This window comes from Eriocheir sinensis, chromosome 57 (genome assembly GCF_024679095.1).
Source record: "Eriocheir sinensis breed Jianghai 21 chromosome 57, ASM2467909v1, whole genome shotgun sequence".
Classification (NCBI taxonomy): Eukaryota; Metazoa; Arthropoda; class Malacostraca; order Decapoda; family Varunidae; genus Eriocheir; species Eriocheir sinensis.
In genome coordinates this window covers 7763389-7786874 of record NC_066565.1, presented here as the reverse complement: position 1 = coordinate 7786874, position 23486 = coordinate 7763389, and the positions used below count along the sequence as shown (strand labels likewise).

Below are 23486 nucleotides of genomic sequence, written 5' to 3'. Positions count from 1 at the left end.
GAAGTGGAAGAATGAGATGAGAAGTGGAAGAATGAGATGAGTAGTGGAATAATGAGATGAGAAGTGGAAGAATGAGATGAGTAGTGGAAGAATGAGATGAGTAGTGGAAGAATGAGATGAGTAGTGAAAAAATGAGATGAGAAGTGGAAGAATGAGATGAGAAGTGGAAGAATGAGATGAGTAGTAGAAGAATGAGATGAGAAGTGGAAGAATAAGATGAGAAGTGGAAGAATGAGATGGGTAGTGGAAGAATGAGATGAGAAGTGGAAGAATGAGATGAGAAGTGGAAGAATGAGATGAGTAGTAGAAGAATGAGATGAAAAGTGGAAGAATGAGATGAGTAGTGGAGGAATGAGATAAGAAGTGGAAGAATGAGATGAGAAGTGGAAGATTGAGATGAGTAGTGGAAGAATGAGATGAGTAGTGGAAGAATGAGATGAGAAGTGGAAGAATGAGATGAGTAGTGGAAGAATGAGATGAGAAGTGGAAGAATGAGAAGAGTAATGGAAGAATGAGATGAGAAATGGAAGAATGAGATGAGCAGTGGAAGAATGAGATGAGAAGTGGAAGAATGAGATTAGAAGTGGAAGAATGAGATGAGTAGTGGAAGAATGAGATGAGTAGTAGGGTGTTTCATAAAATCAGACAATATCAGATATTTGTTCCTCATACATGCCTGAGTTCCTCTTGCCAAAATATCATCCCTCTCCTAAATCTACCCTCCTATGATAAAAATTAAGGGTCCCGAGAAATTAAGGTTTTCATGAAAAAAACTTTTTTTTTATAAATAATTGCTGCTTTATTTTCCCTAACAAAAGAATAATTGGCCAGAGAGCACACATAAAGTACAAAAATTATAAAGAAAGCAGTCTCATATAGTTACTTCATTATTTCTGCCTTTTGCTTCTTTGGAAATTCTTTTCTGTGCTTAAAGACTGCTTTCAATAAGAACTGTTTGTCTTCTTTTGTTGTTAATGTGGAATTGAACTTTTTGATAAGAGCTATCCCCCGTTCAGCCAAATCATTAACCACAGCCAGGTCATGGACCTTGGCTTGACCTTCAAGGTACTTTGAGTCACTTTCCCAAGACGCAGGAGGATTTTGAGTAAAGGCATCATCAATGTTGAGAGTGGTAAACAGATCCATCGTCCTCGAGGTTACAAAATCAGATAACGTTTTTTCTTTAAATGAGCCAAGGATGTTTTTTCCCTCAATACGCTTTGCTACTTTCTTCAGTGCTGGCTTTAATAGGTTATCTTGCATTCTTCTTTTTTCCTCTTGGTTAAGTTCTTTATCAAAGAATGCCAAGCCAACCAGTGCCTCTGAGAGGTACCACAAATGTCGCTTCATGGCTGCTTGTGCTTCCTTGGCAACAGTGATGATCACTCCTTCTTCTTGTAATGTTTCCATGTCTTGCAAAAACTCCAGATCAACAGCTGGAGCCTGCTCTGCTCTTGGTGCACGACACCAAGCCTTTGCATAGGCCAGGGCAACAAAAAGGCAGATTTCTGTGACACCTTTAAGTTCCAACTCCGTCATCTTGAATTGGTCTTGTAAAAGGTATAGCTTCAATGCATAGATAGCCTTTGCCATCCACCGTGCATTGTGATATGCTCCTGGCTTCCGGAGAGGCACATTAACAGTAGTCTCTTCCCCAAGAAAGAGAAGGACCAGCTGAAGAAGCTCTTTATAGTCATCCCGCTGCTGACAGATAGCAAAAGATTTTCTCACAATAAGAATAGTTTTGTCCCTGAGACCCTGAAGAGGTTCGGCAATAGTGCAGCTAGTTGTCAGGGACCTATCGATTTCATTCCACTGATTCTTGAGTCTTTTAAAGATTTCAATATTAGGCCCAGTGGTGGGGCCCATTGAGAGGTGGAAGGCTTTGGCTAGAACAATTTCATAAATGTGATGACTGCATGCTAGGTATAGAAGTTGTTTCTCAAGAGCGTCCTCAATCTTGGTGCAGGCACCTGCATGAATTCCAGTGTTCGATGATGTAGTGTCAAATGATAACCCCTTGATTCTATCTGACAGGTGGTGTTCCCTTATGCATTCAATGCATACACGTGCTATCTCCGCTCCTGTACCAGCTGGAATTTTTGGAATCCCAAGCAGTTTCTCTTGACCCTTCCCGGAAACTAGAATGGCAATTCGATCCTCAGATCTGTTACCTGTGATTGTAGGTAGCATTTTCCCATCCCAGTGCAACACTAATGGTTCACCAGGACAGAATTCTTCCCCTTGATACGCCACTGCTACTTGCTGACGGAATGTAAATTCTCGGGACCCCTAAATATTTTCCAATCAGGCTGAAACTTGTTCAAACTTGTTTTCTGAGCCAGTGGAACAAGATAAGCAATGAGGATGAAACTTCCTTACAGTTTTATTTTTCAACCCTCTGTCATGAAACACCCTAATGAGTAGTGGAAGAATGAGATGAGTAGTGGAAGAACGAGATGAGAAGTGGAAGAATGAGATGAGAAGTGGAAGAATGAGATGAGTAGTGGAAGAATGAAAAAAGTAGTGGAAGAATTTTTTTTTTTTTTTACAGCAGAGGAGACCGTTCAGGGCATAAATAAAAAGAAAACAATAAAAATAAAAAATAAAAACGCTTCTCACTGCTCCTGAATAAAGTACATAGGATTAGCCAAATAGAGAAATCAATTTTGGAAGGAGAGGTGTCCAGATACCCTCCTCTTGAAAGAGTTCAAGTCGAAGGCAGGAGGAAATACAGATGAAGGAAGATTGTTCCAGAGTTTACCAGCGTGAGGGATGAAAGAGTGAAGATGCTGGTTAACTCTTGCATAAGGGGTTTGGACAGTATAGGGATGAGCTTGATCAGATAGTCGTGTGAGGCGAGACCGCAGGAGGGGAGGCATGCAGTTAGCAAGTTCAGAAGAGCAGTCAGTGTGAAAATATCGATAGAAGATAGAAAGAGAGGCAACATGGCGATGGAATTTAAGAGGCAGAAGACTATCAGTAAGAGGAGGAGAGCTGATGAGACAAAGAGCCTTACAGCCGTACCAGAAGGCAGCCTCCTCGACTATAGAAGCTCTTCAGCCAATTTCTCATACCATAATCTTCGAGGGGCCCTCACCGTAAGAGAAGGAAAGGTGTTGACGGGCGAAATTGTTGGAATCTGGCAAGGGGTCGAGATAGGTACATCCTCGTGAGCCCCTTCGCATATTTTATGCGTCAATTCTGCATTTCTCTCATTAATATAGTAATAAATGATCCAGGAATTATAATAAAATGTATTTGATCTAATATGAATCTGCAAAAGTTTTTTTAAATAAATGATTTAAAGTTTTGTTTAAGACTTTAGGGTTGTATCATGATTTTTAACCCTTGCCGTGTTGCCGTGTCAACACGCCTCCTTGGTCAACTCAAAGAGCTAGGTAGTCATTTTCTATAGCTCCGATGGGGCTCGAGCATGAGATGAGAATGAGATACAGAATGAGATGAGAAATGGAAGAATGAGATGAGTAGTGGAAGAATGAGATGAATAGTGGAAGAATAAAATAAGTAGTGGAAGAATGAAATCAATAGTGGAAGAATAAATAGTGGAAGAATGAAATGAGTAGTGGAAGAATGAGATGAGAAGTAGAAGAATGAGATGAGTAGTGGAAGAATGAAATGAGTAGTGGAAGAATGAGATGAAAAGTGGAAGAATGAGATGACTAGTGGAAGAATGAGATGAATAGTGGAAGAAGGAAATGAATAGTGAAAGAATAAAATTAAGGGTACCCTTCTGGCTGAACTTTTTCCCACATACCTTACATTCATAGTTCTTCATACCTGAGTGTGTAAGGGTGTGTTCATCAAGATGACACTTATGCCTGAATTTCTTCGTACATTCCTTACGTTCATAGTTCTTCACACCAGTGTGTGTAAGGGTGTGTCTATCAAGGTTACCCTTCAGGCTGAATTTTTTCCCACATTCCTTACATTCATAGTTCTTCACACCAGTGTGTGTAAGGGTGTGTCTATCAAGGTTACCCTTCAGGCTGAATTTTTTCCCACATTCCTTACATTCATAGTTCTTCACACCAGTGTGTAAGGGTGTGTATCAAGGGTACTCTTCTGGATGAATTTTTTCCCACATTCCATACATTCATAGTTCTTCACAACAGTGTGTGTAAGGGTGTGTGTATCAAGGTTACCCTTCAGGCTGAATTTTTTCCCACATTCCTTACATTCATAGTTCTTCACACCAGTGTGTAAGGGTGTGTATCAAGGGTACTCTTCTGGATGAATTTTTTCCCACATTCCTTACATTCATAGTTCTTCACACCAGTGTGTGTAAGGGTGTGTCTATCAAGGTTACCCTTCAGGCTGAATTTTTTCCCACATTCCTTACATTCATAGTTCTTCACACCAGTGTGTGTAAGGGTGTGTATCAAGGTGACTCTTCTGGATGAATTTTTTCCCACATTCCTTACATTCATAGTTCTTCACACCAGTGTGTGTAAGGGTGTGATATCTTAGGCCTTCCCTTGAGGTGAATTCTTTTCCACACTCCAGACACACAAACTTCCTCTCTCCTTTGTTGCTGGAGTTGCTAGCAGCAAGTTGCTTCATCTGCTTACCTCTGACCCTCCTGCCCCCTGCAGCAGTCTGCTCCTGCTTGTCTGGAGTACTCATGCCTCTTCTTCTTCTTCTGGGGTGTTCTAGGGGGCTGTTAGGCAGTGTTGTTGTTGTTGCTGTTGTTATGGGCAGCAGCCAGTAGTCGCTCACATGAGCCCTGGTGTCATCCTGTGAGGGCCTCACTGGCTGCCCCGTCTTCCTGAGGAAGGCACAGGTGGGGTGGGTGGCTGCTGCTTCCTGCCGTGAGGGGTGGACGCCTGCCGCCGCCTGGTCCAAGGTGGCCGCCATGTCCAGGGAGGGAGGGAGTTGGTGTCGTGGCTGGGAGTGGAGGCAGGGCAGTGCAGCAGCAGCAGCAGGAGGTGCTCAATGGTCTCCTCGACAGTCCTGCAGCAGCAGCAGCAGCAGGTGTTCAATGGTCTCCTCGACGGTCCTGCATCAGCAGCAGCAGCAGGTGTTCAATGGTCTCCTCGACAGTCCTGCAGCAGCAGCAGCAGGAGGTGTTCAATGGTCTCCTCGACGGTCCTGCATCAGCAGCAGCAGCAGGTGTTCAATGGTCTCCTCGACGGTCCTACAGCAGCAGCAGCAGCAGGAGGTGCTCAATGGTCTCCTCAACGGTCCTGCAGCAGCAGCAGCAGGAGGTGCTCAATGGTCTCCTCGATGGTCCTGCAGCAGCAGCAGCAGGAGGTGCTCAATGGTCTCCTCGACGGTCCTGCAGCAGCAGCAGCAGCAGCAGGTGCCCAATGATCTCCTCGACGGTCCTGCAGCAGCAGCAGCAGCAGGAGGTGCTCAATGGTTTCCTCGACGGTCCTGCAGCAGCAGCAGCAGGAGGTGCTCAATGGTCTCCTCGACGGTCCTGCAGCAGCAGCAGCAGGTGTTCAATGGTCTCCTCAATGGTCCTGCAGCAGCAGCAGCAGCAGGAGGTGCTCAATGGTCTCCTCGACAGTCCTGCAGCAGCAGCAGCAGGAGGTGCTCAATGGTCTCCTCGACAGTCCTGCAGCAGCAGCAGCAGGAGGTGCTCAATGGTCTCCTCGACAGTCCTGCAGTAGCAGCAGCAGGAGGTGCTCAATGGTCTCCTCGACGGTCCTGCAGCAGCAGCAGCAGGAGGTGCTCAATGGTCTACTCGACAGTCCCGCAGCAGCAGCAGCAGGAGGTGCTCAATGGTCTCCTCGACGGTCCTGCAGCAGCAGCAGCAGGAGGTGCTCAATGGTCTCCTCGACAGTCCTGCAGCAGCAGCAGCAGGTGCCCAATGGTCTCCTCGACGGTCCTGCAGCAGCAGCAGCAGCAGGAGGTGCTCAATGGTCTCCTTGACGGTCCTGCAGCAGCAGCAGCAGCAGGTGCCAAATGGTCTCCTCGACGGTCCTGCAGCAGCAGCAGCAGGAGGTGCTCAATGGTCTCCTCGACGGTCCTGCAGCAGCAGCAGCAGCAGCAGGAGGTGCTCAATGGTCTCCTTGACGGTCCTGCAGCAGCAGCAGCAGCAGGTGCCGAATTTTCTCCTCGACGGTCCTGCAGCAGCAGCAGCAGGAGGTGCTCAATGGTCTCCTCGACGGTCCTGCAGCAGCAGCAGGTGCCCAATAGTCTCCTCGACGGTCCTGCAGCAGCTGCAGCAGGAGGTGCCCAATGGTCTCCTCGACGGTCCTGCAGCAGCAGGAGGTGCCCAATGGTCTCCTCGACGGTCCTGCAGCAGCAGCAGGAGGTGCCCAATGGTCTCCTCGACGGTCCTGCAGCAGCAGCAGGTGGTGCCCAATAGTCTCCTCGACGGTCCTGCAGCAGCTGCAGCAGGAGGTGCCCAATGGTCTCCTCGACGGTCCTGCAGCAGCAGGAGGTGCCCAATGGTCTCCTCGACGGTCCTGCAGCAGCAGGAGGTGCTCAATGGTCTCCTCGACGGTCTTGCAGCAGCAGCAGCAGGAGGTGCCCAATAGTCTCCTCGACGGTCCTGCAGCAGCTGCAGCAGGAGGTGCCCAATGGTCTCCTCGACGGTCCTGCAGCAGCAGGAGGTGCCCAATGGTCTCCTCGACGGTCCTGCAGCAGCAGCAGGAGGTGCCCAATGGTCTCCTCGACGGTCCTGCAGCAGCAGCAGGAGGTGCCCAATGGTCTCCTCGACGGTCCTGCAGCAGCAGGAGGTGCCCAATGGTCTCCTCGACGGTCCTGCAGCAGCAGCAGGAGGTGCCAAATGGTCTCCTCGACGGTCCTGCAGCACCAGCAGCAGGAGGTGCCCAATGGTCTCCTCGACGGTCCTGCAGCAGCAGCAGGTGGTGCCCAATAGTCTCCTCGACAGTCCTGCAGCAGCAGGAGGTGCCCAATGGTCTCCTCGACGGTCCTGCAGCAGCAGGAGGTGCCCAATGGTCTCCTCGACGGTCCTGCAGCAGCAGGAGGTGCCCAATAGTCTCCTCGACGGTCCTGCAGCAGCAGGAGGTGCCCAATGGTCTCCTCGACGGTCCTGCAGCAGCAGCAGGAGGTGCCCAATGGTCTCCTCGACGGTCCTGCAGCAGCAGCAGCAGGAGGTGCCCAATAGTCTCCTCGACGGTCTTGCAGCAGCAGCAGCAGGAGGTGCCCAATGGTCTCCTCGACGGTCCTGCAGCAGCAGCAGCAGCAGCAGGGGCAGTGAGGGTCGGGGACCTTCCAGGCAAGGCGGTGCACGGTGTTGTTGTTGTCCCGGCAGTGTTGCCAACTGCTCCTCAAACGCGCTAAATTGGACCCAAAACCGTTGCAATAGTTTTTTTGTAAAGTACATTTCCGCATCGGACGAAATATATTGTTATGCCCATGGAGGTATTATTTAAAGGAGTCGCCCTCCCGCGCCGTCTCCATACAGACGAGTGAAGCCAGTGGGCGGAGCTTACCGAGTCTGCGGGCGGAGCTTACGATCGGCAGATAGACCCAAAACATTGCTATCTCCTGCATGGATCCATGATCTCCTGGGCTGAGCTAAGGGAATTAACATTTGTTTTTGCATACTAGACGAATAAAAAAAAAGAATTGATGGTTTGAGTTACGAAAAGTACATAATATTTTCCTATATATTTAATGTAGATCTATTATCAACGGTAATTATGTCAAATAATCACAATATCCAAAGAAATAATGTATTATACAGCAAGCTTTTCCGGGAGAAATGATAGTAAGATTGTTTTTTATAGTGTATTGTGTGACAAGGCACAAATAGTAAAACAAAAATTTAATAATTAGATGCCTTTTAAGTGTACAGTGACATGACGGTACACATATTCTTGATAAGTGCTTCAACCTTTATTGATGTCCACCCTGTAGTCGTGATCTAGTAAAAGTGGTTCACCTCAAAGATTATTTTCTCTCACTAGTCTTGCACGGTTCTGACATTTAAAATATACATATGATTTATATACCCATGTCACAAATATATAAGTAAGACAAAGCAATTTCACTCCCATTAGGAATTACAATTTACAGTATATATATTATTCATATTAATTACACATGTAGATTATTGTATAATATCATATGAGAGAGAGAGAGAGAGAGAGAGAGAGAGAGAGAGAGAGAGAGAGAGAGAGAGAGAGAGAGAGAGAGAGAGAGAGATTTTATTTTATTTGAAAGATTTATTGTTGTAAAGTACAACAAAGGGGGATGGCTGGTTTTTGCAGACAAGCCCCTGACTATGCTTGGTACAAAAATATAAAAAGCTCCATTGTACAAAAATACAAGTTGTGTTCAGTTAACAAAAAAAATAAATGGAATGAAAATAAAGACCAAATGCCTGATAACAGTTACCCAGATCACCACCTTGCAGCAAACTTTGGGTGGTCTTTAACAATGGCAGCTACAATGTCATGATTAATGAACCAGGCGACAAGGGAAGGCACGTCTCTTATACCATGGGGACGGTAACAAGCTAGCTATGAGAGAGAGAGAGAGAGAGAGAGAGAGAGATGAAATTTCATAAGAAGTCAGGCAGTACCATGCAAATTTATAATTATTTTATTTGGCAGTAATCTGGGTTGTGATAGTACACACACACAAAAAAAAAAAAAAAAAAAAAAAAATCTAACTTCAGGCCATCTTTCACCTGAGATACCAACCTGTTATATACAGTTTATTACTTCTCCTTTATATATATACGTACATGTGGACATGATCTCGTCCACCCATATATACACCCCAAAGACAGCTGCCCACCTCTCAGTTAAGTCTCGTCCACCCAAGTTGAGTAGCACTGTATAATCTAAATTCTACATTCCTTTGAACAGTATAAGTTTTGTGTATTCTTGACGACTTTTACTCTGTTTGCTCTTTATTAGATTATCAGTATAATGTTTTCCAGCATAATGGCATCTAACCTGGATGTATTTCTCTGTAATAGCCTTTATTAAAAATACCAGGTGATTTTCCAGTGGCCCAAAGTCTTTCATATGATGAACCAGAGTTGCAAATACAGGCTTGTACAAGTAGGTTTCTAAAACAGATCTCTTTAGTTCATTATAAGTTACTCTAGAAAGATTTTCCTCTGATGACACAAAATATGCTGCATGCATTCTGAAAACCTTTTCACAGGTCATGCATACATCAATAACATCGTCTGATGGAAAAATCAGAGCTCCTCTACTCTTCAGCATAACTAGAGAATTTATATCATTATAAGTGGTACTTTCTAATGCGTCTAGACAGGCTTCACACTTTAAACATTGCTTTAGTTTAAATACTACAAATCCAGCTATATATGCAACAATTTTCTGTGAGCATAATGACATATGTGTTGGGTGGGGTACATATACATAGTCATGATCACAGTGAGCAGAATCTTGGGCATTTTCTTCAAGTATTTTGCTTCTAGCAATAGATAAATTTATTGAGTGAGCAGATGGTGGTTCTGAATCTACATTATCATCCCTGGAGCAGTTACTAGAAACTGTTAAAATGGGAACTGATTGCAGTGGCAGAGTGTTTCCACCTAGTACATCTTGTACATCATTGTGAACAAGTAATTTTTTGTAAGCAGACTTGAACTGCCTCGCCGTTGGGTTATTATTACATCCTCCAAGTCTGCGTAATTTTGCAAAAAACAGCTCAAGATGATCTTGACTAAATTTATATGTTAATAAAAAGTAATTCCATACTGTTGAGAGGAAACTATGGTGTCATACAAACCTATTAAGCTGTCTATACAAACAATAAATCCGAGAAATCCTGTTTTCCTGTTGCTTTCCAGAAGACAAGTGTAAGTGTTTGGCTGCTTCAGTGACATTATATAGGTCTTAGCTTCCTTCAGAAAATCAACATACTTCTTATGATTTTTGTTATTCATTGGGCATTTCCATTCACATGCTTTAAGATTCCTTGAGTTTAGAATGTCAAAAAGTCTGTTAAAAAATCTAACGAATTTTATTGTTGCCTCACAACCTTCAAATTCTTTAAATTTTTCATGCAAACAAAATTCAAGAGAACAAGCCACAGATTCACTTAAAAGTTGGGCTGCTAACTTTACATTCATTTTCTGTTTCATCCATTCTATGTGTTTATTTTTAGTTTATTACCTAAATGAAGTCCCTCTTGTTGTTGCAAACTGTGCAGTTTATCAATATATTCCCATTTTACATACTTATTTTCACTGTCAACCAAACAGCATTTTTCAGCCAAAGTATTTCTCACTAACTTCAGCATATGACAAGGGTCCAGGAACACATAGATAGGCTTACCAGTTACAGGGTGAAGAAAGAAAGTTTTCAAGTCATTAGGGTCAAGTTTGCACCCAAGCTTCTTTACCATTGCTACATTACATCCCGCACCATCAAAAGTCAAAGAAATAACATCAATACCCACTGCAGCAAGCTTCTCTAAGCACTTTAATACTAGATTACTTCTTTCAGTTCCATTTAGTCCATCTATAAGGAAGTATCCAACAGGGAGTTTCCAGTGATCATTAACAGCTACCACCATAAATGTAAGGGCATTCTTTGCTACAGGTAAGATGTCACTGTCCAGCTGAGTCCCCATATCTATGTACACATGATATTTTTTTCTATCTCATTCTACATGCTGGCGTATTGCTACTTCATCTATCACCAAGGAACAAAGTAATTGTTTGCCATTTGCAGATGCAGCAACTGATTTAGACTGTAATACATTAAAGGCTGTTGAAGTAAAACCGGGGTCTCCTGGTATAGTCTGGTACCATTTCTCTATTGTCCTTGGATGTGGTAAACAAGTGTCAAATGTTTTCCTGACATAGTTGTATGCATGTGGTGAATAAAAGTGTAGAGTTAATGCAAAGCTCCTAAGCTCAGGTGAATATGATACTGGTACAGGTTTGTTCAATTTTTTTGACACTTGTCTTTGTAGAAGGTCTCCTACTCCCCCAGCACAATCCTCCAAAATATCCAAACTATTAGTACTAAGCAAATCTTTGTCTTTTAGGTCACTGATAATATTTTGTAGTTTAGCATTTCTTTTTAATAAACGTCTTTTCGACTGCTGTAAAGTTTTGATTTTTTTTCTAGCTGATACAAGGTTTGTTTGGCTTAATGCTAATTTTCTTTTCAATTTAGCTTTCTCAGGAGAGACTGAAGACACCATGGGTAATTTTGAAAGTCTATGAGGTTTAGTATCCAGAGGGGGATTATAAATACTTTCCTGTACAGTAGCAGCAGTATCCTTTGAAGTGTGATGACTAATCTCCTTTGAATTTGTGGAGTTTTCATCCTCCTCCATGGATGTGGCATCATTACTACAGTTATTTGCAGCATCAGTGTTTACAGTAGCATCCACTCTAGCCTCAACAGCAGGTCTAACTACTGTTTCTACTAGTACCTCACGTTTGGCAGGTGCTTTCCTAGTCTTCGTACCTTTTTGTAAATGAGATGGAAAACCTTGAAAGACAGTTGGTATTACTCCTTTCTTCAACATTACATAATTTGGTGTGGTCCTGTCAAAATCTTCTTCCACAAAATGTCTAGAGCAAAGCACTGCCGATCTAGAGGGATTAAAATTTAGCCTACGTGTTCCTCCGCAACACTTCATCTCTAGGGAACCTGACGGAAATAAACGCAAAAACAACCACTTGGATAAGCAATTTTGGTAATAACATGAAACACTAATGAACGACGATCACAATACAGAACAGGGATGCAGTACAGGACATGACCACCATACACTGGTCACTAAACTATTCATATGTCAGAAACAAAAAAGTGCTCGGTTCCACTATTGGTCCTCTAGCAACAACAGACAGAAACATTGTTAATGAAGACACAGAAATGGCGAACATTCTAAATTGGCAAACATTCTAAATGACTTTTTTGCTTCAGTATTTACTGATGAAGACCTAGGAGATATAAAACCATTTACTGCAAGGCATAACGATGATACATATCTAAATAACATACATATCACAGAGCGTGACATACTTCAAGCAGTTACTAAAATTAACGTAAACAAAACTCCTGGTCCCGACAAAATTTCACCCCGAATCCTTAAAGAAGTCAATTAAGAAATCAGTCACCCGCTGTTAATTCTCTTTACGAAGTCCTTACATCAAGGCATCAAAGCATTCATGTTTTTTTTTTTTTTTTTTTTTGATGAGAGGGCACTCCATGACAGTTGTGTTGCAGTGTGTGGCCCCCTGGCCTGGAACACTGCATGTGCAACAGAGACCAGGAGAGTTACTAACCTTCCAGTAGTACCTATATCCTAGTCTAAGGCGCACTGCTACCACACCCTGAGTTTCACTGTGTCTCCCATAAATGTAGTCACAGTTTTGGGAGACACTAACATAGTGGACTCTGCTGGTACTACCACCGTCACAGCCATGGGCGTCGATTGTGGGGGGGGGGAGACGTGGGGGACATGTTTTTTTTTTTTGCCCCCACCCCCCTCTTAACCTAACCCAAACTAACCACAGCTAACTTAAAACAATCTAAAATAACCTAATCTAACCTAATGTAACCTAAGCTAACCTATATTACAGAGGGGAGGCAAAAAAAAAAAAATTTCGATGAAAAAATGCCCCCACCCCCCTAACCTAACCAAAAATAACCTAAAATAACCTAAAGTGACCTAACCTATCCTATCCTAACCTAACCCACCTACGTAACCTAAAGTATGGGGGGGTGGGGGGCAAGAAATTTTTTTTTTTGCAACGGAAAAAATTGCCACATTTATAACCAGCACATCAAAATCTATCAGAAAAAATTAGTTTTAACCCCCAAATCCTATTCTGACCTCTGCGATAATAATACCTACCAGGATATTGATAAAATAAAAAGGTGTAATAATGAAGTCAACATTTAATGTTTTTTTTAAGGGTCTTGGAGCATGTTTATCACCAGACTAAAGCTATTACTTAATTATAAAATGTACTGCATGTGGCCTCAAAATGTCTCGGAAATAAGCAAATTTTTTAAAAATATTCCGGGGGAGGGGCTCAGCGCCCCCCGGATCCTCAGCTGTTTGGCTCGCTCGCCCCTCCCTTCTGTCCCCCTCCCCCTATTTTAATTAATTAATTAATTAAAGGAATCGACGCCCATGGTCACAGCAGTGTGTCAGTTGGGCAGCAATGGTATTGTGGATGGATTGTTTAATTCTACTCTTAACATAACTAAGCGTGTTGCCTATTCAATGCCAGGGTCCACTGTGTTGTCCTGAAGGGCTCGTCTAGCAAGGCATCTGCCTTCTCATTGTGCTGGATTCCCATATGGGAGGGCACCCAGGTGAAGTGGATAGTAGCACCAGTGTCCTCTAGGGCATGGATGGCAGTAAGGCAGTGAGATCACAGTCAGTAGGTGAGGAGGACCAGAGCTCCTGCAAGGCTGCCTGGCTATCTACAAGCAGACACATATCTTTGTTTAAAGCTGCTACAGTATTTTTATCATATGTATCTGGTTATACAGTTCTCAGCTCACCTGTGAAATGATGTAGATCCACTACGATCCCTTTTGGTACAGCCATAAGCTGAACAGGCAGGCATTGTATGTTGCTGTTAAGGGCCGCGATGATCTAGTTGATCTTATGAGCCCTGGTGACGTCCTGTGCATGAGGGTTTCACAGGCGTGACAGCTGCCCCGTCTTCTTGAGGAAGGCGCAGGTGAGGCGAATCACAGCTTCCTGCCGTGAGGGCGGCCAGCAGCGTTGGCAGGTCAAAGGTGGTCACGTCTAGGAAGGCCAGTTGGCTTCACAGCAGTACTCGGTGTGAGTGGAAGCGTGGACACTGCAGCAGGTGTTCGATGGTCTCGGGGACTGTACTGCACCAAGGGCAGTGAGGGTAGGGGCCAGGTGCAGGCGGTGCAGGTGTGCGGTGAGTCTGGTGTGGCCCAGACGGAGGCATTGTATGCACGTCCACAAGATCAGCTGACTGATGTTTTGGGTCTAAGGGGGGAGGGGAGACAGCGGACCAATAGCGCGTTGGCTTCACGTTCGTGACGTCATGCCGACTCCTCCCATAATACCTCCATGGTTATGCCGGACGTGTTACTTGGGTTCCGTGTCGCCGTCAGGAGACTCCGTGGGAGGGAGATATGTAAACACTTTGCACAGCTTCTGAACGCTGAGTCACTGCCTCGCTGACCGTCCCCCCAAGTTCCCACCATTTTGTCATGCTTTCCGTTTCCATCACAGCTCCCGTTTCCATTATTTTATCATTTGATTTATTTATTGGGGTTACTGGATAATTCTTCATATCCGATTCGTTTTCTTTTTTAGGTTGCTAATAAATATTGTTATTGTTATTAGACTATGATCAAGTACCCACATCACCGAGATATCCACTCACTGAGTAGTGATCTCTCTCTCTCTCTCTCTCTCTCTCTCTCTCTCTGAATGAAGTGAATATTTATTTTTTCGATAAAAAAATAGCATGTATAGTTATTATGGATGTACTCGATCATAGTCTAATAACAATAACAATATTTAGTTGCAACCTAAAAAAAAATCGGACATGAAGAATTATCAGTAAATCCAATAAATAAATCCGAACAATCTGGTACCGGTACCGAGCAATCTGGTACCGGTACCGTACCGTTTAGCTGGTACCGTTAGTACCGGTACCTGCCCACCCCTAAGCTGTCTGCCAGGTGAAAGCAACAGCACACGCCGAGGCCCGAGCAGCATCCCTTCTGGCCCTGCCCAACCAGCCCCCTAAAACACCCCAGAAGAAGAAGACGACGAAGGCTCCACACCCACGGGCCAGCGCTGGGGACCTGCTGGCCAGCGACACCCTCAGCCCCAACACTGCCAGGACAACACCTCCACCACCGCCGCCGGGAAGTCTTAACCTTCTCATGCAGCAGAAGTAGGTAAGCTTCTCCTTGACAGAGTGGAATCAAAGGCTCTTCGTTTCATCATCTCTCCTCCTCATACTGATAGTCTTCTACCTCTCAAATTCCGCCGCCATGTTGGCTCTCTTTCTATCTTCTATCGATATTTTCATGCTGACTGCTCTTCTGAACTTGCTAACTGCATGCCTCCCCTCCTCCCGCGAGTGTTGCCAACCAAAGTGCTCCAGAATTCCCTGAATCCACGAGCAAAAATTCCCTAGAATTCCCCATTTTATAATATAGTACCATATTTTGTGGGTATCATTTAAAAATTAATAGGAAATCACACAATAGAGTTGAAGGGCAGCAGTGCTGCAGTACAGGAGAATCACATGCATTTAATGCAAAAACATATTTATAATTTATGTCTTGTGGTAGAAAAAACAATAATGGATGGCCATTTAATGAAAGATAAACTTTGTTATACCAAAAAAAGAACCTTGTTATACCAAAAAAAGAATGCGTACTCGGCCACTTCATTATACATATATATGTGCAGTGCACAAATATAACAAATAAAACACTGTGCTTCATATTTCTGTAAAGAAAAAACAAAAACTCTTGGTTCATGTTATTTGCTATTTAATCTGAATCACTTGCATCACGCTCATACATACCTAGATTCATTTTGCTTATCAGTTTGTCTTCAACAGAAAAAGTGCCACATCTAGTATCTTCCAAATACCGTTTGGAATGAAGAAATCCAACAAGTGTTTTGGTTGAAAGTCTGTTCCTCTGTTTTGTTTTCAGGTTGTTCACAGCTGAAAAAATTCTTTCTGCTGAGGCACTAGAGTGAGGAAGACATAGGAGACCAGAAACAAGCTGTGACAAATGTGGAAACATTGGTGTATCATCACCACTCTTCATTTCTTTAATTGTACACCAAAACTCTTCAACATCAGTGGAGTCTGGCACATTAAGTTCAGTATTTCTCAACACCCTCCATTCCCTGTCTACCTCATTCAGCTTATCAGGTCCTATTATCCCAGGAACTAAACTAGCTAGTGGTGCAATGGAGGTTATATTCCTATTCATTACTACTCTGGGATGAATGAAGCTGATGTTCTTGAGTACCAAGCTTTTAAATGGAAACCTCATATATATTTGGTTTACACTCTCAATGAGAAACCCTAAGCAACGTTTCTGAAAAGCTTCTAGATCAGATTTTGACAATCCATGAGTGTTATTTTCAACTGCAGCAGATACTTTGACACCCAAATAAATCTTATGAAGGGGAACAAAGTTGGATGGATTTCTGTACTGTACATTTTCAATAGCAGTCCTCCTCATATAATCACCCCTGATGTAACAGTCCATGATTGTCTTACAAACAGTGCTGACTGACTCATACATTGTATGGATCTGAGGTCCTTGTGACTGCATTTTCTTATTAAGATCATTAAAAAGAGGCAAAATGAATTCAAGAAACTGTAAGTATAGCTTGTTTGCTGGATCCTTCAGCTTATCCAAAATACTTTCCGCTGCTAAGATCCTATCAGATAAAGCTGCACTTGTAAAATAAAGCTGAAGAGCATCATACTGCTCCAATAGCCTAGAAACTACAGCCTGCAAAGAGAGCCAGCGAGTCTGACTAGGGTGAAGCAGTTTGTGGGGTTTTACTTTCACAAACTCCTGGAACTCTTTCAGTTCAGATAGCCGCTTAGGACTGGACATGAAATAATTGTAAACATCCCTAGCTAACTGTTCTACTACTCTAGGAAGAGTTGCTCATGCATAAGAAGCACACAAATGAAAGCTATGACAGATGCACTTCATGACAAACAAATCAGGAATGTCACTTTTCAAACGAGAAGCTAGAGAATTATGGGCACCCATCATAACACTGGCCCCATCTGAGGCAAAGCCAATCATATTATCTTTATATGGAATTCCTTCATCTGCTAAACATTTCACTACAGTCTCATACAGACTCTGGGCACTAGCATTTTCAAGTGGAATCAGATCATAGAATGCATCAGTGACTTTTGTTTTAATCATTGTGCAAGCAATTACACAGAGATGTTTGGTGCACCCTTTGTCAGTTGATTCATCAACTATGAGTGAAAACTTTTTTTCTCTCAAAATGTCTACCAACTCCTCTCTACTGGACTTACCAAGTACATTCTTTATCACTGCTGTAGTTTTTGTTCTACTACTTGCAATTTTCTTTGCAATATCAGAGTCCTTACACACTGATCTTATTAACTCTGGCAGGTGTGTCATGATATTCAAGGGGAGGTTGTGTTCCACAACAAAGGCAGCAAGTTTTATTTCACCTTCTTTCACATTCTTTCCTCTCATTGGGTTACTGACAGATGGCAATGACATAAGTGTGGGTTGCTTAGATACACTCCTAATACTACTTTTGTGTTTCTGTCCCTGTGCATGCTTTTCTAATTCAGATTTCTTTGCATTTAATTCACAGTCACAGGCCTTGCAGTAAGCTCTCGAGTCACTTTTCGCACTAGGTTGTAACCATCCCTTAAATGTAGGTAAGGATTCCCAGTGCTTTGCATATTTCTGTAAATACTTGGCCTTCTTAGCAGCCCTGGGTGGAGTATCTGGGGGAGTCTTAGGATCATCTGGGTCATCCATGGTAACACAACTGTAAAGGACATGTATATATCACTACGAATTATAAGGGCTAAGATGGATATTAGGTCCGACTCAACACTCTAAGAAATTAACTAACTCACCTTATCGAGTGGATAGGTTACTACCAAGTGGCTACCTAGGTTACTATCGAGTAGCTACCGTAGGTTACTATCGAGTGGCTAGGTTTACTATCCAAGGTCTTAATGATCGTTAGTGTCTTAAAAAAAAATGCGGCACAAATAACGGTCATAATTGGGGTAAAGATGGTGTCGGGTGGCCGGATTGATTGATAATACAGAAAAAAAAAATCATAACAATGAAACTAAAAATTTGCACAGGAAATGGAATACACCATCATGTAGAGGAAAAAATACTGCATTAGGTGAGTTAGTTCATTTCTTAGAGTGTTGAGTCGGACCTAATATCCATCTTACCCATTATAAGTCCACAGAGTAATATAAATGATAAAATCAACAGTTACGAAACTAGCTATGAAATACGTCTTTTCTAAACCTCCAACTGCTGCAATTCACACATGTAGCCTAATTACTGATGACTGGTGGCGACTTACTGCTGAACACTGAGTGGCTGACGAGTGACGACCGTGACGGGTGGAGGTGTAGCACTAGTCTGTAGCGTGGGGTCAGTGGGACGTGAACGGCTAGCATACGTTTTCTTTCTGAGTCGGACCTGTTCGGTTCGGGATCGATTCACACCCACACAGTATCACCCAATTCACACATTGAAAACAGAATTTCCTCCAATTTCGTATTTAAACTGTCAATTCGTGCTCTTATAAGCACGTTTTGTATTCAGTGTTTTTATTGTTTTGTCGTTAAATTGCAACTAGTACTACATATTAACGTAATAATCCCATAAGCCAAAATATTCCCCATATTGAGAGACATTTTCCCCATTTCCCCATTGGGACCTTCGATTCCCTAAATCTGGGGATATTTCCCCAGATATTTCCCCAGGGCGCGGCCCCGCTGCACAAGACTTTCTACTCATGCTCATCCCTATACTGTCCAAACCCATTATGCAAGAGTTAACCAGCATCTTCACTCTTTCATCCCTCACGCTGGTAAACTCTGGAACAATCTTCCTTCATTCCTTCACTTGAGACCTGATATCATCTCTAATTTCCTCCTTCAGATTCTTGACATCACTCTTGATCTCCTCTAAGGCCTCAGTGGTTTTAGTTTCCAGGGCATCCATACGTCTTTCTACTTTATCCTGTCTCTTGGATGTGTTGGTTACTTGTTTGAACAATTTCCCTGCAACAATATCGCATTTGGTACAATACCAGTGAATCTTACTTACTTGATTGCTGTTCAGGAAATTATACACTGCCTCAGTGACCTCCTCACACTTTATGTGGTGCCACATTTCACATAGTTCACAGCCTAGAGCCTTGTCTTCCTCACCAACCTTAACCTTACAGACTGGGCATGTGTCTGTTTGTTTATCTGCGTCGCTATCGTCTGCCCCTGTCAGCTGATCATCCCCGCCCCCAGCCGCAAGGCTTGTTTTGCCAGATCCAACAGTATCCTTGGTTTTTGTGCCCGCCTTCTTACTAGACGGATTATTCTTCGAACGATTCATTCTTCTGGCAATATTACTATTGGAGAATTCCTTCACTTTTACAGAGCTCTCACGGGCACGTCCACCCTTGACCACGACCACGGACCCTAGGCCGCCGGTGTGTGGAGGAAAAGAGAACAAGGAAAGAACGAGGACAACAACAACACACTCAGCCGCCGCAAAGGTTGGGGCCGCCTCACCTGCAGGGCTGGACAGCAGCATGAGTGGCCAGGACAAGCAGGAGCAGACTGCTGCAGGGGGCAGGAGGGTCAGTGGTCACCAGATGAAGCAACTTGCTGCTGGCAACTCCAGCAACAAAGGAGAGAGGAAGTTTGTGTGTCTGGAGTGTGGAAAAGAATTAACCACATGGCATGGCCTCAGATATCACACCCTTACACACACTGGTGTGAAGAACTATGAATGTAAGGAATGTGGGAAACAATTCATCCAGAAGAGTCACCTTGATAGACACACCCTTACACACACTGGTGTGAAGAACTATGAATGTAAGGAATGTGGGAAACAATTCATCCTGAAGAGTCACCTTGATAGACACACCCTTACACACACTGGTGTGAAGAACTATGAATGTAAGGAATGTGGGAAAAAATTCATCCTGAAGAGTCACCTTGATACACACACCCTTACACACACTGGTGTGAAGAACTATGAATGTAAGGAATGTGGGAAAAAATTCATCCGGAAGAGTCACCTTGATACACACACCCTAACACACACTGGTGTAAAAAGTCATGAGTGTGAAGAGTGCGGGAAGAGGTTCAGTGTGAAGCAGGCACTCAATCGACATGTCTTCAGGCACTATGGCCTTAGAGAGTTCAAGTGTGATGTTTGTGGAAAGCTCTTTAAGACAAAGAGAGACATTGCCAGGCACATGAAGATCCACTTCTGAAGTGTGTCTGCTTACAGTAGTTATAGTGACCAAGGTAGGGAAGGGGATGGGAGGGAGAGGAAGGGGAGGAAGAGGAAGGGAAGGCTGCAGTAGGGAAGGGAAGGAAATCCCAAGGAAGGAAAAGGGAGAGTAATGTGGTGTGGCTGGGTGTGGTGTGGTGTGGCTGGGTATGGTGTATGGTGTGGCTGGGTATGGTGTGTGGTGTGTGTTGGGGCTGGGTATGGTGTGGTGTGTGGTGCGGCTGGGTATGGTGTGGTGTGGTGTGTGGTGCGGCTGGGTATGGTGTGGTGTGTCGTGCGGCTGGGTGTGGTGTGTGGTGCAGCTGGGTTTGGTGTGGTGTGTGGTGTGGCTGGGTATGGTGTGGTGTGTGGTGTGGCTCGGTATGGTGTGGTGTGGTGTGTGGTGTGGCTGGGTGTGGTGTGGTGTGGGAGGATTTGACTCGGCGACTTTTTTTTACCTCGCTGTTGGTGGTGTTTGCAGAAGGACAAGCAGGACCCGGACGGTGACATCATTATGAGGCTTGAGTACGGTCTCCTGAACTCCTCGTCCCTGGAGCTGATTGGTGAGTTGGCGACCCTGTTTTTTCTTTGTTCGCATGTCTCTCTGTCTCTATCTCTGGTTGTGGCTTTTAATTGATGGGTCTGTCTATGTCTGTGTCTCTGGATGTTTTATTTGCTTCTCATTTTCTCTCTCTCTGTCTGGGTCTCTCTTTGTCTTTGTCTGTCTCTGTTTTTCTCTCATTTTCTCTCCCTGTGTGTCTCTGTCTCTCTGGATGTTTTATTTGCTTCTCATTTTCTCTGTCTGTCTGTCTGTCTGTCTCTCTGTGTCTTTGTCTGTCTCTGTCTCTCTCTGGATTTCTGTAGCTTTTCGTGATGGTTGTTTTTTTCTGTTTTTATTTTCTCTATGTCTGTCTCTGTTTGCGTCTCTGTGTCTTTCTTTGTCTGTCTCTATCTCTCTGGATTTCTGTAGCTTTTAGTGCTAATGGTTGTTTTATCTACTTCTCATTTTCTCTGTGTCTGTCTCTTTGGTAGTATTGCTTTCCTTCTCTTTCTCTACTTATCCCTGTTTCATTTTTAGTGCTAATGGTTGTTTTATCTACTTCTCATTTTCTCTGTGTCTGTCTCTTTGGTAGTATTGCTTTCCTTCTCTTTCTCTACTTATCCCTGTTTCATTTTCCTCCATTCTCATTTTTTGTTCTCTTTCTGTTCTTATGTCTTATTTTTTCACCGTTTTCCTTTCATTCTTTTCCTTTTTCATTTCTCTCTTCCTCTCCTTGTCTTAGTTTTCCCTTTTCATTTCTTCTTCTTCCTTTTGCTGTCTCATTTTCTCTGTGTCTGGCTCTCTGGATTTCTGTAGCTTTTATTTATTTTTACAACAAAGGAGACGGCTCAAGGGCAACAAAAAGTGCATAGAAAAAAAAGGCCCGCTACTCACCGCTGCCATAATAGACGAAAGTAAAGAGTGGCCAAGAGAGAGGTCAATTTGTGGTGGAGAGGTGTCTTGATAATGGCTGTTTTATGTCTACTTCTCATTTGGTCTCTGTCTGTCTCTATCTCTGGGTTTCTGTAGCTTGTAGTGATAGTTCTCTTTCTTCAACCATCTTAACGGCCCCAAAATTTCTTCTGATGAGAGTATGAGGTCAGCCTCTGAGGACAGGTGACACTCTCTCTCTCTCTCTCTCTCTCTCTCTCTCTCTCTCTCTTCTGGAAAAACAAATTGAATAGGTAACCTGGTGCGCACTTTCTCCGCAGAGCAACCCACGTGTACCTCCCCAGTCTAATGGTGAGCCTGGCGCCGCCCCTCGTGGTCTTCCAGCCTCCTCACCAGTGCATCTTCCACTCCTCCGAGCTTGTGTATAACTTGACCAACCAGTGATGAGGTGAGTGAGGGAAGGGAACAGAAGGTTGAGAAAGGGAAGGGAAGAGAAGGGAAGGTTAAGGAAGGGAAGAGAAGGGAAGGTCAAGGAAGGGAAGGGAAGGTCAAGGAAGGGAAGGGAAGAGAAGGGAAGGTCAAGGAAGGGAAGAACATAAGAACATAAGAACGTAGGAGTCTGCAAGAGGCCGGTAGGCCTGTACAAGGCAGCTCCTTTGAACCTAAGCTCCCGTGTATCTAACCCCACCTAATATCGCTGTCCATGAATTTATCTAATCTATTTTTGATTAGAAGAAGAGAAGAGAAAGAAAGGGAAGGGAAGAGAGAGGAAAGGAAAGGGAAGAGAGGAGAAGGGAATGGAAGGTCAAGGAAGGAAAGGGAAGGGAATGGAATGAAAGGGAAGGGAAGGGAGAGAAAGATAAAGGAGCGGAAGGGAAGGGAAGGGAGAGGAATCAGAATCAGAAACTTTATTTCCATTTTATACAATGGTTATTCTTTACAGGCTTAAAACTATTGATCATAGTATATAGAGTGGTCCCCCCCCAGGCGGGGACTCCGAGGCAGGGTGAAGGTGCGCCATTTTGAAATTTGGGAAAAGATGTCTACATAGTTTGTCTATTTTTGATCTGTTGCTCTGTCTGGAAAGATGGATTTTCTTATAGCCTTCTCAAACTAATGCTTCCTCTACATAGTTTGTCTATTTTTGATCTGTTGTCTGTCTGGAAAGCTGGATTTTCTTATAGCCTTCTCAAACTAATGCTTCCTCTACATAGTTTGTCTATTTTTGATCTGTTGTGTGTCTGGAAAGCTGGATTTTCTTATAGCCTTCTCAAACTAATGCTTCCTCTACATAGTTTGTCTATTTTTGATCTGTTGCTTTGTCTGGAAAGCTGGATTTTCTTATAGCCTTCTCAAACTAATGCTTCCTCTACATAGTTTGTCTATTTTTGATCTGTTGCTCTGCCTGGAAAGCTGGATTACCTCATGTCATTAGAATGCAATTGATACCTTTTCTTGGCCTTTGGAAAGAGTTGATGTGAGGGGAAGTGTTGAGGATGCCCGCCTACAGTCCTTGCTGAGCAGTTTCTGTGTCTTTCAGAGCGTGTGAAGCAGTTTGCCAACCTGGTCCTGGCCCTCATGATGCTGTTCGCCAGGTACAATCACTGGATGGTGGGCGACAAGTTTGAGAGACTCGCCCCCTCACTGGTAATTATGCCCCGTTGTCATTTTTCCTTCTCTCTGTTCAGGGGCAGGACCTAGTGTTTTTTATGCCTTTTTTGTTTTATTGCCCTTGAACTCTAAAAGATAAAACTACATGACCTCCCCTAACCTAACTTAATCTCCCCTAACCTAACCTTACCTAACCTTTCCTGACCTCCATTAACCTTTTATAACCTCCCTTAACCTCACCTAGCCTTACCTAACCTCTCCTAATTTAACCTATCCTCCCCTTCCCTAGCCTACCTTAACTTAACCTCCCCTCCCTCCCCCCAGGTGTTCTTCATTCTAACCTGCCGGCTCATCGCTGAGTACCAAATCCACCGGAAGGAGAAGATGGACAAGGCGGCGGCAGCGGCCAAGAAGTCACCCGTCGCAGCCGCCGAAGGGAAGGACGGAGGAACAGCCGCCAACTCCATCGCTGGCGGCTCCACGTC

The 23486-nt window shown here is 43.9% G+C and overlaps 1 protein-coding gene and 1 long non-coding RNA gene across 19 annotated transcripts in view; one reads left to right on the top strand and one right to left on the bottom strand.

Moving 5' to 3' along the window:
* Positions 1–19855, bottom strand: part of LOC126984792 (uncharacterized) — a 38183-nt gene extending 18328 nt beyond the window's left edge. Inside the window, exons 1-2 of one of the 3 annotated variants that reach the window (XR_007737806.1) lie at positions 19762–19855; positions 19510–19677 (exon numbers count right to left, since the gene is read on the bottom strand). This is a non-coding gene — a long non-coding RNA (uncharacterized LOC126984792). Of the gene's footprint in view, positions 1–19509 lie in introns of all 3 variants that reach the window. The other 2 variants (XR_007737805.1, XR_007737807.1) reach the window with 2 other exon arrangements.
* LOC126984783 (zinc finger protein OZF-like) overlaps positions 1–23486 on the top strand; it is a 188142-nt gene that overhangs the window by 20149 nt on the left and 144507 nt on the right. For 2 of the 16 annotated variants that reach the window (XR_007737758.1, XR_007737754.1), the window contains exons 1-2: positions 14611–14849; positions 19115–19233. The exons of 10 other annotated variants lie outside the window; for them this stretch is intronic. The gene's annotated coding sequence lies outside the window, so the exon portion shown is untranslated. Of the gene's footprint in view, positions 1–14609; positions 14850–19114; positions 19318–20439; positions 20522–21710; positions 21839–22930; positions 23038–23486 lie in introns of those variants that run through there. 4 more of the 16 variants (XM_050838884.1, XR_007737747.1, XR_007737752.1 and 1 more) reach the window with 4 other exon arrangements.